The following is a 14,776-nucleotide window of genomic DNA, read 5'->3' on the forward strand; positions in this document are numbered from 1 at the left end:
CCTGGCTCCCTCACAAATATCTGGTCCACACCTGGGTCCTGGGTCAACGATCCCAGATACCTTGCCTCACCACTATCCAGTTGCACACTTGTGCCCATAAGGTCCCAAACCCGAAGCAGCCAGGTGGTATAAGGCTCACGCCCCCTTCGCACAATGTCGTTTCGCATAGCACGGAGACTGTCGTGCGACAGGGACTCAGTGATGACTTCTGGCTCTGGCTCTCCTGCTGGTTGTGAGGGTCCTGGTTGCCCATCATCATTAACTGGTCGTACTGATTTGGTCTTATACTTCCTCCTTTGCACAGGGGCGACTGCTGCTGGCTGTGGTTGTCCTTGTGGTTCAGCTGAAGCCTGGACGGTTGTAACATCCGTGGGTTCCACTGCTGCACCATCGGACTCACCCTCTTTGGGGCAGGGAGAGGGTTTTTCACTAGCTGAGGAGGTGTATTCCCTTAGCAATTGGCATATCTCCTGGCGCACCTGGCCCATCTCCTGGCACATCTCCTTGCGCACCTGGCCCATCTCCTGGCATATCTCCTGGCGCACCTGACCCATCTCTTGGCACATCTCCTGCATCCCTTTTGCCAGTACCCCCACCCAGTTTGGGTAGTCCATTTCTGAGGTGGACTGTTGGGCAGTATCAGTCTGTGGGGCGGGATCTCTAGTGTCTGGGGCTGTGGCAGGCTCTGGCTCTGGGGTAGGATCTCTAGTGTCTGGGGCCGTGTCAGGTTCTGGGGTAGGATCTCTAGTGTCTGGGGCTGTGGCAGGCTCTGGCTCTGGGGTAGGATCTCTAGTGTCTGGGGCCGTGTCAGGCTCTGGAGCAGGATCAGGCTCTGGGGTAGGAACTCTACTCTCTGGGGCCATGTCAGGTTCTGGGGCAGGATCTCTAGTCTCTGGGGCTGGTGTCCGAGTAGATATCCAAGCCAATCTCAACTTATCCTTGAATGCTAAATAGAGTAGGCCTATCAGCAGCAGATGGTTAGTATTCAGAGGGAATTTAAACCCTTCGAAAATTGATGGGGTGGGCCCAAAGAACTGGTTGAGGGGTTGGGAGAAAACTTCCCCTGGTGTCATTTCCTCACAGAAGGTACCATTGTTAACATAACCCCAAAAACATGTGCTCAGTGTGTGATAGCTGTTTATCCATGAGCCCACATTCCGGAGGAAGTTAAAAACCCATGAATTCCTCACCTTCTCGACCCATAACGCAAGCTGGATAACAGCAATGGTAGCCTTAGTCAGAGGACCCATATTCAAATAAGGAGCTGCAAAGGGGAAGAATATAGCCACGGCTACATGCCACCCAAACCAGGGTAAACTAGACCACATAGTGCTGCCTAACAAGGTTCCAATATCCAGCACACAAAATAAAGTTATCGAGGAACTGTTATTCCTTTTTCACCTCTATCTCTTAATGCCCTCAGGCCCCACGTTGGGCGCCAAGATCTGTCTCGGTTTTGAAAAGACAGGTGTCTGCTAAGGAAGGCAGAGGCCCCCCTTGAAGTGGCAGATATAACCCCTTTTCCCTCCAAGTTATTATATTTTGAAATCAAGAGCCTTTAGGCGAAGATGTGGGAAATAGGAATAACAGTTCTTTACTATATATATATATATGTATATAACCAGTCAAACAAAACAACAACAACTCTGGCAGTAACAGCAATCACAAACCCAGTCCCAGCCTTCTCGGCTGTCGGGCCCTTTCCCCTCGGGTGCAGTTCCGCTCGCAGCCGGCAGGGGCGCTGGCGGCTCCCGGTGAGCAGGGCAGGTGCGATGGTTCCCCCGCGGCTGCAGGGGGCGCTCCGGAGCGAGCTCGGGAAACCCGCGGCTCTGGTGCCCTGGGATCCCGGGGAAGGATGGAACAAAGGCTTCACAAACCCCTGGGCAGCTGATCCCGGGCTCTCAGGAACAGCAGGCTGAAACGGCAGGGACGAACGGCAAATCCCGGGTGGCAGACGAGATGTATCCAGATGGGAAAAAAAAACCACGGAGGCCCAGGCAGGCAGGGCGAGCAGGGCTACAGCGTAGCGAAAACTCGAAGCAGCAGCGGAGCAGGGCAGCCACAGCTCGGTCTCCAGCAGGGCAGGGAAAGCGGCTTTTGGGGTCCCGGCGTTGCTTCCAGCAGGAAGAAAGAACGGCCAAAAAGAAAGAAGCAGCAGCTCCTTTCTCTGCAGCTTCTCTCTCCGGACGCTCAGAGCGAACTGTCCCCACACCCAGGTGTAGACAAAAGAGTAGCCAGGCCCGCCCCACTCCCCTTTTTGTCTTTCTTAAGTACAGCTATTTGTCCCCTAGCAACATGCATATGGGAGAAAATTCCTTTAACAGGAAAACCTAAGACTAAACTAAAACCCCAACAGCATTGCAGTTACATGCATGGCATATAGAATTTGTTGGCATTTTTTTCCTACCTGAAAATAAGTGTTGGCTGTTTCTGTCATTGCTGAGGAGCTTAATTACTTCTGGCTGTAGTTTTAGTTGTAGGGTCCACATAGAGCCTTTTCATTTGAGAGTGTCATATCCTCAGTTCATCATTACTATGTGGATGTACTGGCAGAGCTATGTTGCCTCCACACCTTGCTAAAGCAAAGCTTAACTTGACCTCTCTGAAGATTGTCTGTGGTGGGTTCCCTGGCAGCAGCTTCACTCTCAGTTCTGCCTTAACACACTGCAATTTGCTGAAATGGTTCAAAAAATGAAAGGACTCAATTTTTGGACAGCTGACTGAGCTCACTGAGGTGAGCCTCACCTGCCACAAGGTGCCTGTACCTCTCTCTGCCCAGAGCTACAGTCTCCTAAACAAGGATGGTAAAATAAATTTGTGGCTCTGCACAGATAAAAAGTCACAGAAGGAGACCCAATTTATTCAAAAGCTAAATCTAGTTCATTGGAAGATGAGCTGAGGCAGAAGAGCTACAGGAGCAAAATTCTTCTGCTGCTTTCCAAAAGGTGCTACAACCTCTGACAGCAGGGGAGACCTGGGTCTGGAAAGATAATCCAGAAATTGAGACACAGCATGCTCAGAGATGTTTGTTATCAGTTTTCACTGTCTACAGTGATAAAACATCCTTGCAGAGGTAAAAAACTCAGACCCTTAATGAAGACCTCCAAAAGCATGAGGACAAATGTGGAGGACAACAAAAGAAATTAGATTTTCCCTGTATTATTTTATAATTATGTAATAAATAAACTGTCCATCATATCGATCCACTGAAAATATAGGTGGAGAAGGAATTTACCCATTTTATGGATGATCATTTTGGCCCAGTCACATATCATGAAAGAACAGGAATATAACTGAACATGCAAGATGTTATCTAGTTTATCTCACTTCTGATTTGAACAGCAGAGAACTCACCTATATCTCATATCCCAAACCAAAACCAAAATGAATGAGTTTACCCACTTTCTTCCTCATTTTCACCACTAAAATTAAAAACAGGGTGTGACTCTGAGAGCAGGAATTATCTAGACTGTAATCTATTTGACTTGAAGGCTGTCTTCCTGTCCTGTGCTAGTCTATGTTTGCTATGTTTTAGCAAACTAAAATCCTGATCATCTAATGGTGACTCTGAGGGCTGACTAGAGCACAGATAAATAGTACTAATGGAAGCTGAAAACAGATGCACAATTCAGTGAAGATGCAAAATAGAACTGGAACAGGGAAACAGCTACCTTCAGTTTCTATCTGACAGTTCTGTTTCCAAATTTTCAGAGTAAAATTTGAGGTAATGAATATGGCCTGAAAATGGCAGAAGTTTTCTTGCAAGGATGATGTTAAAAAAAAGCAATCATGAAAAATAGCCTACTCAATTTGGAGAGGCTAACCTTAATGCAAATAATGCACATGCAAATATTTGTCCATGTGGAATCTCATGTGGTTTAACAAGACCAAGTGCAAGGTGCTGCACCTGGATTGGGGCAAACCCTCGTATTGACACTGGCTGGGGATGAAGAATTTGAAAACAGCCCTGCCTGGAAGGACTTGGGGCTGCTGGTGGGTGGAGGCTGGACATGAGCCAGCCATGGGCACTCACAGCCCAGAAAGACAATCATGTCCTTGGCTGCACCCAAAACACAGTGGGCAGCAGGTCAAGGGAGGGGATCCTGTCCCCCTGCTCTGCTGTGGTGAGACCCTGCTAGGAATATTGCATCCAGCTTTGGGGTGCCCAGCACAAGAAGGACATAGCCCTTGGAGAGTGTCCAGAGGAGGGCAGCCAAGATGACTAGAAGGATGGAGCACTGCTCCTATGAGAAAAGGCTGAAACAATTGGTTTTTTTCAAACTGAAGAAGAGGAGGCTTCAGGGTGGCCTAATTGTAGCCTTCCACTGCCTGAAGGCAGAAAGTGACTTTTTTACAAAGGCATGTAGTGACAGGACAAGGGGGAATGGATTCAAACTGAAAAAGAGTAGGTTTAGATTAAATATAAAGAAGAAATTCTTTATTGTGAGGGTGCTGAGCACTGGAATGAATAGGTTGCCAAGAGAAGCTGTGGATGCCCCATTCCTGTCAGTCTTCAAGGCCGGGTTGGATGGGGCTTGGAACAACCTGGTCTAGTGAAAGGTGTCCCTGTACATGGCAGGGGAGTTTGAACAAGATGATCTTTAAGGTTCCTTCCAACCCAAACCATTCTATGATTCAATGACTCTGATTTTATGGTTCTACATATGCTTGAAACAGTAAACAGAAATCAAGCACTAGTGACTGAAACATAAATATTCAGAGAGAATTAATGAGAGAGATGGTAAGTGTTTTGATTATGCTATTAGTTAGTTATTAAGAAAATGAAGGCATATTCTGTGTGTGTAGTAAGCCACTTCTTCTAAGATACAAAGCAGGTATCTTAGAAGACTAACTTTCAGTGAAATAAACTTAATTCCATTTTTGCTTGGGGGCCAAAAGACATCCCACCTAAACACAACCCTGTATGTTTTTCTTTTCCATTAAGGTGCTATTGTTGTATTGGAAGAAAAATTATTCTGCAAAGTTTCATTTTAATTAATGCAATTATTTTTATTTTCTTTAGAATATGAAAAACTGTGCTAATAATTCCACACTTTATACAGTGACAATTCATTTTACTCCCTTGAAATGATAGATGTGATATATCAGTGTTAACTGGTAGACTTGCTGATCTTCACAATTAAGTCTTGACTGTTTTGTTCTGAGATGGTTTATGAAAATTTAGAATTTGTGTTTGTGGGGTGTTTTTTGTTTATTTGTTTGTTTTGTTTGGATTTGTTTCTTGGGGTTTTTTTCCTGTGGGGGTATGAATAAAGAGATAACAGAGAACTTGATTCATTACTGTTCTAACATCTTGAAGGTTTATGGCAACTTAGCCAAAATGGAACACTGTAAGGAATAGTTAATGCTTTCCTAAAAAACATTTCTTAAAAAATTGGATCTGCAATGCATTAATTCTTGGTGTGATGACCTGGATAATGCCCTGTGGTGCTGTCAGGAAAAACTACAGGGAGAGAAATGCCCTCCTACCTAGTGTTTCCACCAACAAGCCTATTCCTGCCTTCTTTGAGAAGATCCATGCTCCCTTACAGGCCACCCTTTTAGGGATGTGTCCTCCTTTCTCTACAGCCCTACCAAGGTGAACTTTGGGGAATGGTCTTGCACCCTTGAAGAGCTGGAGGTGTGAAGACATTACTTGCTGTTACTTTGGTAGCTATTTGGGTTTGTCTTCAAGAATCCTTCATGATACCCAAGGGTGGCCACACGACAGAATCTGTCCCAGAAGAGAACTTTTCAAATTCTTATTTTATTAAGAATTCTTATCTGGAGTTCCTCTGCACTTTTCCATACTGGAGTCCTCTCAGACTTCTACTGACCTATTTTCAGTTTATGAATTACTTGCAAATCCCTTTGAAATTAATTATTTATCTTCAAGGACCTTAGGTTTGTCTGTTAACTAATATTTTCTTTCAACTGGTATATTTTCATGAAAAAAAATGCTTTATTTGCAATGACAGAAGCAGATTTTTACAGAATTCACTGTATTGCCATGGGAACGAATGAGTTCCTTCTGAATCATCATGGCCAAACTAACTCAGATGAAATAGGAACGAGCCCTAACCTTTGCCCATTCTTCAAACATACGTCAAAACTGATGTGGTCTGAATGCTCAAAAAATTGAGGAGGTCCCTGGGATACATAGGTGGATTTCTAAAGCTATTTATATTATTGGAAAAGCAAAGAGGCACCTGCTGATTTATCTGTACCCTTTCACACTTAACTGCTTGAAAAATATGTGACTTTCAGGCTGAAAAGAATAATTAAGAACTTACTGAAAAAGCTGTGAAGAAAGGATATTCTTTTAGAAAATTGTTCTAAATTTCCTTTCATACTTCTTTCCTTTTAGGATTTTCCAATACATTTTAATGTTTTTAATAAAAAAAACCCCATAATTTTGATCATTGTCACAAAAATGCATTGTCTTTATTATCTGTAGATCCATTAGAATCTGAGATGTCTGGAACTTTTTTTGTGCCTGTTTTTACAATTCAGATTTTGGCAAAAGACAGCAAAATGTTGAAAACTTACTGTGGAAGAAAATATAAAGAAAAAAGGGGAGAAATCAATGAAATGTATTTCATTTTATAAATGAATAAAAGATGAAAAACTGAAATAAAAATGCTCCAGTTTTTGAAAATCAAAATTAAAATTAGAAGATGATTTTTTCCTTATTTTTCCTGACAGTGTCTTCAAAGGTAAAAATCTTATCTCTGGTGTTTTGAAATTAAAATTGTTATTTTATGACCAAACATATATTTCACTAGGAAGATTTTGATATGCCTTCTTTATGACTGGTTTTTTTCCTGATTTTATTGAGTTTTGTACCTTGAAAGGATTCATTCTCCATCAATCATTAAAGTGAGTCTATAATCAAACCTACAGTAAATTATAGTCTTAATTTCTGTATTCACTAATACAGAGTTTGAAAGTGTTCACTTCAACACAGATAACAGAAAATCTGAAGATTTCTGGCCTGCACAACTAGGTTTGGGGACTTGAAGGAATCTGGTTCCACAGTGGGAGAGTGGATGAAGTGGGGTCTCGGATGAAGCACTGCTAGGTTCTGCCTCCATGCAATTGCTTCATGTATCCTTCAGGGTGGTAGAAATTCAGTCCAGTTGAAACTTAAACATTTCAATCTTTTTGTTGACGCTGTCATGAATTTTGCCTTTAAGCAAAATGTTAGGAAACTAACCTTAATATTTCTATTCCCTGTTTTAACAGTGCACCTACATTGAAATAAAAAAGTAAAATTCATTACAATTAACACACACTTGCAAAAGATTGGTAAGTCATATAATTAAAAGTAACTTTCTAATTATAAATATTTCTGTAATAAGGGTAGTTTTGTCAAAATTTTTAATAACTTCTCAGGATAAAACCCACTTTTTTGTATATACAATTATTTTCTTTTGTCTCCCATGAGAGATATATCAACCAAGTCAGAAGACAGTGTGAAATATTGAGCATAAGCATGATTTTGAAAAATGCTGGCAGTGCTCACAATTTGCACATCAGCTTAATGCTTAAAGACTAGTCAAAATTCAGAGACTAGACTTCAGTGATTTATGCAGAGTCTAGATCTTCAGCCCTCTGTTGAAGGAGTACACAACTAAGGGCATGGGGGAGTATGTAAGAGCTAAATTCAATATCCTTGGCTGGGGATACCCTGATTTTAATCGCCTAATCCCAGAAATGTTTTCCATTTTGGCCAGTGTAATTTATTAAAAAATCAATTCAGCATACAGTGGAAACCAGAAATTCCCCCTCATGATGTAAGGTACAACAGAAATTATAGAGAAGCTGGGCTCTATTTGCCTGCACTTATAACTGCATTTGTGAGAAATCCAATCCCATGTGGATTTGTTAGGCATGTGCAGAAGATTAAACTCTTGCTGTGAATTTAAGAGAGATGTCTGGCTTCTGAGATCCAGGATCATGTGCAAGAAGCAAATTCATCTAGTCCAGGGCATATGCTCAGAATGGAAATGATTGCTGCAAAAGGGATATTATCAAGAAAGGAGAGTGAATTTAGTGGCAGTTAAGGTCTTTCCTCCTTCCTTCCTTTCTCCCTTCTTTCGGTGATCATCTTTGTGGCTCTTTGTTGGACTCTCTTCAGGTTGTCTATGCTTCTCTCCCAGAACTGAACACAATACTTGAGGTGTGGCCTCACCAGTGCTGAGTAGAGGGAAAGGATCACCTCCCTCAATTTACTGGCAATATTTTGTCTAATATAACCCAGGATATGTTTAACCTTCTTTGTGGCAAGGGTAAATTACTGGCTTATGTTCAGCTTGTGAACATCAGTTCACAAAGACTCCCAGATTCTGGTACTTTTGCTTCCAATTGCAATCAGCCTCTTGGAATTCCCACATTCTGGAAAGCCACTTTGTTTCTGTGTTGTTTTTTTCTATAGTATTTTGTATTTTGCTGTGTTCTGATTTTTCAGACTTCTCTCAGCCATGCTTCTCATTTGCATAATAAGCATGGTTAATCAAGCAAGCAACAGCCAGGTGCACTGCAGGTCAGTTAAGAACATGGACCTGAACAAATCCAACACATACTAAACAGTTGGAGCACTGTTTACTCCAACTGTGGTATCCAAGTTATTAATGAAAATATCTACAAAAAGGAATGAACACAGCTTTGTTAAACAAAGATTTTTTTGTAAATATGCCAGAGAGTAACTGCTAAAAACTCTCATCCATTTACTGCCATTAGACCTCAAGGTGCATTGAATGTGTCCATGTCACATATGCCTTTAGGAACAAAGGATGACTAGCAACAGGATCATTTCTCTCTTTTCTGGTTCTCAGTCTATACATTCACTCAGTGGTTAACTGAAAGAGGGAGAAACATCCACTTCCTATTTCAGCCACTTCTGATGTAGTTCTTCTGGGTTGGGACCTGAACTGGATCAAGTTTCCATGAAGAAAATGACTAGCCAAAACATTTAGTTATTGATATTTACCTCTGAAGAAACACACTTACCATTACTGTGTTCTCAGAGAATTGAAGCAACACCTAAATACTTGTCTCTTGTGGCAGAGTAAGAAATGGTGGGCCATGGACTCAAAAGGGGAACCTTGAAGACCTACCTCCAGGAAGCATTAATTCTTTACTCAAAGCTGGAATATTGTAAGGGTTGTCTAGTGGAGTATAGGGAGAGAAAACTTTTAAGTTGAGGCTGATTGAGAGCTTGGCCAGATGGAGAAGAAGGTAAGCAGTTGAACTGGCTGTAACTGAGTTCCCATCAGAGTTAATTTCTTCACTTGGATTGTTTTTCCCCTTACATCATAAAAAAGTAACTATATATGAAGTCTGTTATGAAGCAATATAATCAGAAATAACTCAGCTTGGGTCAATATAAGAGGATTATTTTCATAAAATAGAAGTAGTTTGATTTTGGCTTTTATTATAGTTTGTTCTTTTTTAATTTATAAAGGAAGGAAAAATAAAGAGTTTTAAATGAAATCTTGCAAACTTCAGTGACTCAGCTCTTGTTATTTTAAATGGTTTATGGTTTTTTTCTGTATGCTTGCTTCAATAATTACATTCCTTTGGCTTGCTTAGATTCCACTGAACCACTAATATAAAATTGCCCCTTCAAAAAATTATTGACCACATTCTCACAAAATGGAAAGATGTACTAGTTTGAAAGCAAACCAGTGAGAGATTCCAAGGCAGAGCTACAAATTAATAGGAAAATGAAAATAAATGCAATAGTACAGAAACATTGACAGAGTCAGAGTACAACCTGACAACCCTGCCGGGCAGGGTGGTGGTAGCAGTCCAGTTAAATGGGGGCTGCAATTCTGTTGAAGTGGTAGATGTGGTTCAGTTGAAGCAGTGATCCTGTAGAAGGGTCTGGTCTTCCTCTGATGGTCCAGTGGTGGTTATGTAGCTCTTGTCCTCTGGGAATCCAGTAGGTAAGGGCTGACTGTGGTGTTCCAAACATCAGATTATAGCCAGGTAGGAATGCTTGGTTCCTCCCCCTGGGTGGAGCAGCTCACAGTGGGATGATGGAATTTTATGAGTCATGCAGTGAGGCCTTGCTGGCCCATTTAGCAGAGATATCGACCCAGAAGGAGTTATCAGGGATGAGTCACAGACAGGATAAAGAACACTGCCTCACTTACCTTAACAGCTTACACAGATAGTAACAGAATACATACCTTTTGGTTATATCTTATATTGTAACCAAAGACAACATATTTTCACCTTTTATCTCTGATGGAATTCAGCAATTAGCTATCTTAAGACCTCACAGAAAGAAATATAAGTTTATGAAAACCCTCTTAATTCATATTTTGATACATATTTTAAGACTTGTTTCGTTCAGCCTGAAGAAGAGGATATTGAGGGTAGACCTCATTGCAGTCTTCAGTATCCCAGGAGGGGAGGTGGAGTTGCAGGTACTGATCTCTTCAGTCTCATGACCAGTGACAGGAGTCAAGGAAATGGCATGAGTCAGGGAGGTTTAGGTTGGATATCAGGGAATCATTCTTTATCCAGAGGGTGGCTGGGCACTGGAACAAGCTGCCCAGGGAAGTGGTCACTGCCCCAGGCCTGACAGAGTTTAAAAGCATTTGGAAGACACTCTTTGGCACATGGTGTGACTTGTGGGATGTCCTGCACAGTTGGACTTGATGATCCTGTAGGGTCCCTTCCAACTCAGCATAATCTATGATTCTTTGTTTCTCATATGTCAAGTTCTATCTAGGTAGAACCTATTCTATCACATTCAAATAATTTCCAGTTCAAAAGGACCCATGTAAGCAGACCAAAACAAACATTTACTTGACTGTTTCTTGTTTAACAACAACTTATTTGTTTCTTGTTTCCTGACAGACCCAGCTGCTCCCTCCAAAGCTGTTTCAGCTGCAGGAGAGATGATAGAAATACAGGAAATGGTACAAAGAGATCTTTTCCCTTCTTTTATATTTGTAACATCTGAAATTAGAAATTAGAAACTTAGAGTTTAGAAAATTAGAAAAGCAGGGAGCTGTGTGACACTAGTTTTTCTTGGTTGACATTGTTAGACACACTACCATCTTTCTGTGCTTTTGCTGAAAAGTTGTTTTTTTTAATGCTGAACAACAGCTTGTATTGATTAGTTCTAATTTATAGAAGGATATTCCAGAGACCTTGTCAATTGTCTATATTGCAAAATTCTTAGCTCAGCTGCCATCTAGAAAAAGCCTTATTTTATCTTAAGTACTCAAACTGAATAGGTGTCATAATTGAAATCTCTTCTTCCATGTGATAGATGCTTAAAGGGAAAGCTGTATTGAGTGCTTCTGTATAATACAAAGCTCAAAGGTCAAGTCCTTATTCAAACCTATAGTAAACAAAATATCTTTCAAATTTAATGCTCTGGAAATGATCAGATATAAAAGTACATATTTTCACAAGTCTTCAAAATAATTTTTAGACACACAATCATGTACTGACATTGAATATTAGGATTAAATCTCTCTAGTCTGTATCATTCCTACTTATGCTTTCTCCTAATTTGTACACTGATTTGCCTTTGACACGTGTCTTCAATTTTGCTATGATTGTGATCTTCCAGCAACATTTTCTTTCCCTCTACCCCTTCTCTGTGATGTCCATGTTTCAGTTTTCCATCCTGCATGTTGATCTCAGCACCAATGCTGATGGTCTGTAGACAGAAAAAAATCTCATATTTCATTTTCTGAGTTCTTTTGTCTTGATTCATTGATTCATCTTCACCATTCACTGAAAGACCTGTTCACTTGATTTGTTTTGTAGTATATACTGTAACGCACTCAGATATATTTGTTATAAATAATCTCTGAAATACCACTATATGCACCTGAAAAGCAGAGAATGACCTGTGACTGTGCAAATGGAGTGGTGGAATACTGAAAATGGGACTGCTTAACAGCTGGACAACACCTTAATAAGCTGGATGTCTGCAGTCCTCCACATGGCTAATGAAAGTCTGCAGCTGGGTGGTGTCACTTTATGATGTAAATGTATGTACTGCAAAATGCCTTACAGGTGAACAGGTGTGTATATATAGCAATGATTTAATTTAAAGATTTTTTTTTTTTTAAGCATGTTCAGTATATGGTTAATTGAAGGCACAGTAGACTGCCAATAACAAAAAGGCAGATAATAGCTAATAACAGAACTCTGTTAAGATTGAAAGGTGGTATCTTTTGGGGACTCTGGAACTGAGCTGCTGAACATATTGATTCTATTTAGAGTCCACTAAAGACTTTTTTTTGCCTGATCCTTACTGAAATTTGGAATAAAGGAACCTTAGGCTGAAAACCCAGTCTTTAGATAAACCAGTATTTAAAAAGGACTGAAATATTTGGGAGACACTGTTAATGGGAGAAACAGGCTCTGGAGCGGTCTGCCTGGTTGGGAGAATGCTAGTCTTCAAAAAGCTGAGTGGTCTTTGAAATGTCAGTTTTCACAGCAGGAGAGACAAACAGTGGCTGGACTTGAAGAAACCAACAATTCTTGGTTACTTATGTGATTATTGTGTCTTCTCTTACTGCACCACTCTTTTATTCCTCACTTAAGTAGACCTACATTAAAAGTAAAATGCTGAGTCTAGGCTCTACAAGCTGTAAAAACTCTTGGGCCCCTTCAGGTTATAAATCCCTCTTTGGAGATGCCCACCTGGAGAGAGCCATTCTTTTGTGATCAGGTGACTTAGACTAGGTAAATAATTTTAAAATATCTACATAAGGTGAGATGATGTTCCATATTTATGTGGTTTCTAGTGTATCACAACTGATGGTGTCTCATTCACACTTTTTGCTCTCTGACACTGGAGGCATTTAGACCAGTCACCTTGAATTTCCCTGAGGAGTTATTCTTCTGTTTGATTCTGTGTAGTGAAAACCTTTTTTTAGAGTTTTCTTCCTCCAGTCTCACACTCCTGAAAAATCAATTATGCTTATTAAAGTTGACTATAATCTTGGTCTAAAATTACATTCTCCTTTATCTTCTGTGATTGTTTTTGATTTGTGTCTCTTTCATCACACATTAAGAATGCCTTTGAGAGGATCCTTCTTATTCACATTTCTGTGCATACTTAGGTTATTCTTCTTCAAAGTCATATTTCCAGTGTCTTTAAGGGAGAAAACTGGGACTCTAATGACTGTATATTGTGATAAAGCACATATTCAAGGTCCAGAATTTCATTGCAATTCTCTCCTTGGAATTTATTACTAAACTGAGGAATGTAAGATTGTACTAAACCATTGGCTTGCAGAGTTTGTTTTGACTGGGTTTAATACAGCTGTTGTTGATGAGCATAGACCAACATTAAATCTACGTTGACAGAAATATCCTTTTGAAACAAATAAATCTTCATGGGCAATTTTCTGGTTATATTCAAACTTTCATATAAACCACAAAGAAATCCAAGAATCAGGTTTAGGTTAGGTATGAGGATTGATTAAAGAATGGTTATAAAGAATTTGAATTCTCAGATGAAAAGTCCATTAATATAGTGGTGAATCACTGTTGTGGACATATATCTAGAACTGGAATAATTTATAGATTCATTTTTGAACCTTCCAAAGAGTACTTATATGAAAATTCATCTGTCCCTTAACACTGGGGTCTTTGGAAGACATGTTAAAATTCACATTATCTATTAAACAATAACTATCACAGAAGAACACAAGAACAGCTTTTTTAAGGCCAACAAAATGTTAGCATCCTTCCTCTAGCAGTGGTTGGCTCTATGTGTGCCAGTAATGATTGTGTGCAGGGAAAGAATGTAAAATCTTTGTAAGTATGGAGTGGCCTTTCTCAGTTCTGGAGCAGCCCTTCCAGAAGTTGTCTCTGCATCATCCCAGCCTAAAAGAATGGTCTCTGAACACCTTCAGCTTCTTTGAAAGTTCCTAGAAGGACTATTTTTGAAAATAACAGAATGAATCTTTTCCATGTAGAGTATTGGAGGCTCTTGATAACCATGTTCAGCTTCTTGACTGTTCAATGGACATGTAGGGTTAAAATATGATGATTATGATATCATTGATATTTATCATTGATAAATAAAATTCCATTTGATTTTAATTAAATCACAGTAATAATACAATTACCATTACTTATGACCAAGCAGTCTATATTACATATCAGACTGGTCAATTTTATATCTTCTTCCCTCCTTGATTTTCTCATGCTTATAACAGAGGCTCAAGAACTTTAATTCAGGACTATATGTCTGTTTTTGTAAAGTGGCTTGTCCATATTATGGTGTAATTAGTCTTCCTATTTCCTAACCCAAAAAGAATAGAAATATTTCCAACTGCAATTAGAAAACTGAGAAGCTAGTTTTCACTGATTTTTTCACACACTCTTTATCCTTTTATTTGAGCATGTTCTTTCTCTTTCTAATAGAAGCCAGCATTTATTTTAAAGGATGCTAGCAGATGTGCAGATTATTCTTCAAAACTTCCTGTTCCTGTCAGTTGACAGATTTTTGTTATCATTTCAGATATTGGCACATTTTATTTATGAAGATAGCTTTCCTATCTGTGTCAGTGCCAACAGAGAAGTAGCTCTGTTTTATCCTTTCTGCATAAGATATTATGACAGTCACAAACATCCACAGGTGCAGTTTACTGATATCTCACTGTATTAGGAAAACCAAATAATAAAATTTAGTAAGATATGTGAAGAGCACTGGCTCTCATATGTTTTCAGAAATTATTTTAAAAGATCATTCAGATAGTGTTCAGACAATGTGTTTTTTAAACAT

Source organism: Corvus hawaiiensis, chromosome 1 (genome assembly GCF_020740725.1).
Source record: "Corvus hawaiiensis isolate bCorHaw1 chromosome 1, bCorHaw1.pri.cur, whole genome shotgun sequence".
Classification (NCBI taxonomy): Eukaryota; Metazoa; Chordata; class Aves; order Passeriformes; family Corvidae; genus Corvus; species Corvus hawaiiensis.